The sequence below is a fragment of the Palaemon carinicauda genome, chromosome 2 (genome assembly GCF_036898095.1).
Source record: "Palaemon carinicauda isolate YSFRI2023 chromosome 2, ASM3689809v2, whole genome shotgun sequence".
Classification (NCBI taxonomy): Eukaryota; Metazoa; Arthropoda; class Malacostraca; order Decapoda; family Palaemonidae; genus Palaemon; species Palaemon carinicauda.
In genome coordinates, this window is record NC_090726.1 from 47,480,769 (window position 1) to 47,483,458 (window position 2,690).

Genomic DNA, 2,690 nt, shown 5'->3' on the forward strand with positions numbered 1-2,690 from the left:
CTCTCAAGATCATAAAATCTAAACTTTTAAACTAATTCGCTCCACCAAAGAGCAATGAAATTCTCCGCAGATGGACTAAAAAGTCTTTGATACATTGAAAATCCTCTCTCTCTCTTTCTCTCTCTCTCTATCTCTCTCTCTCTCTCTCTCTCTCTCTCTCTCTCTCTCTCAAGATCATAAAATCTAAACTTTTAAACTAATTCGCTCTACCAAAGAGCAATGAAATTCTCCGCAGATGGACTAAAAAGTCTTTGATACATTGAAAATCCTCTCTCTCTCTCTCTCTCTCTCTCTCTCTCTCTCTCTCTCTCTCTCTCTCTCTCTCTCTCTCTTTCTCTCTCTCTCTTCAATATGAGTACTATTTCATTAATAGTAACATTTCGGCTCTGTTAATATATCTATTTCCCTCTCTCGGATATCAAGATTTCCCAAATTGATTTTCTTTTTATTATTTTTTCTACTTCCAATTCCGGATTTTATTTATTTAGGTTGATGAGTTTCTAAAAAATACACGATATGGAGTCAATGTTCATCTACTATTGGAGAGAGAGAGAGAGAGAGAGAGAGAGAGAGAGAGGAGAGAGAGAGAGAGGAGAGAGAGAGAGAGAGAGAGAGGTTAAATTCAGTATAAAGAGAAACTTTCCCTTGGTGTGTGTGAGAGAGAGAGAGAGAGAGAGAGAGAGAGAGAGAGAGAGAGAGAGAGAGAGAATCCAGTAAAAAAGAGAGAAACTTTCCCTTAGAGAGAGGAGAGAGAGAGAGAGAGAGAGAGAGAGAGAGAGAGAGAGAGAGAGAGAGAATCCAGTAAAGAGAAAACTTTCCCTTAGTGAGAGAGAGAGAGAGAGAGAGAGAGAGAGAGAGAGAGAGAGAGAGAGAGAGAGAGAGAGAGAGAGTTATAAATTAAATGAAAGCTACGTGGCAAAAGAAGAGAGAGAGAGAGAGAGAGAGAGAGAGAGAGAGTGAGAGAGAGAGAGAGAGAGAGAGAAACTTTCCCTTAGTGTGAGAGAGAGAGAGAGAGAGAGAGAGAGAGAAAGGTTAAATCCAGTAAAGAGAAACTCCCATAGTGAGAGAGAGAGAGAGAGAGAGAGAGAGAGAGAGAGAGAGAAGAGAGAGAGAGATTCTAAATAACGATTCAACTTGTATGATGAACTCAATATGAATAACTGACGAACGAATAATGAAATTTATTATAGTTCATATGAAATTAGGTAATACACATATTAGTAAACTTTAAATACAGACACAGGACTGAATATTATAAAAGAAAATCCAAAAAAAGACACTTTAAATAGAAGTCAAAAATGATCACACGAAAATGTGAAAGCAACATTTCTCCGCAAGATCATTTTCAATTTACCTGCTTTTCACGACTTGAAAGCTTCATATTTCCGCTAAAATTCCGCAGTAAAAGTATGAATTCCGCGGTATCATATGCGGAACAATTTATAATAAAATTTACATTAAAATTAATATTAAATTGATATCAAAAATAAATTAAAATTAAATTTATATTAAAATTGAAATTAAATTAAATTTATATTAAAATTTTTATAACAGGTAAAAATTTTAATGTTCTAAGGAAGCTCAAACTCTGGCAATATTCCTATAACAACAAGAGGGACACTCAGTAGAGCGCAGACCTCTGCCGCGGCAGCTTATTTATCGGCCTTTTGCTCGACCTTGACCTTGACATTTGACTTGAAACACGTATTAACTGGCGTGGATTTTCATACACTCAAATATGAATCGAGTTTGAAGTCCATGTGACAAACGATGTCCAAACTTATGGCTGATTACGTGAATTGGACATTTTGCTTGACCTTTGACCTTGACCTTCCATAGTTTAATCATTTCAAACTTTTTACATGGACAGTTAATCCCTGCGTATTTCATTACTATACGATTAAAATTGTGGCCAGGAACCAGTTCACAAACAAACGCACAAACAGAGATTAAAAATAACCTCCTTACAACTTCGTTGGCGCAAATACCCCCAAAAATGAGACCAGGATCGTAACATGTTTCTGAAGCCTTATCAAAACAAAATCAAAATGTTGTAAAACAGTTTCAGAAAACGCAAGGATCCAGTTCACAAACAAACACACTAACAGGGATTAAAAAATAACCTCCTTCAAACTTCGCTGGCGGAGGTAAAAATGCACCCAAAGACGAAATCAAGATCGTAACATGTTTCGTCTGAAGCCTTATCAGAACAATATCAAAATTTTGTTGTAATAAAGTTTCAGAAAACGCAGAGCTTTTACATCCATTGTTCGTGATAAATGCAAGCTAGCCAAAACATTTTACCCTTTTTGACTGGCCCAAATCCATGAACATATAATTATTATTCTTTTTTTGAAGGATAAAATAAGCCTGTGCGAGCAAAACCAAGCCTCTTATCACCTTAGGGTTCATTTCTTTTGACTAAATCTGTTAACTGATGTAGCAAACACTTCTAAATCAAACCATCGTTCTCTAGTCTTGGATAGTGCCATAGCCTCTGTACCATGGTCTTCCACTGTCTTGGGTTAGAGTTCTCTTGCTTGAGGGTACACTCGGGCACAATATTCTATCTTATTTCTCTTCCTCTTGTTTTGTTCAAGTTTTTATAGTTTATATAGGAAATACTTTATTTTTCATTGTTCCCTTTCCTCACAGGGCTATTTTCCCCTTTGGGGCCCCTGGGATTATAC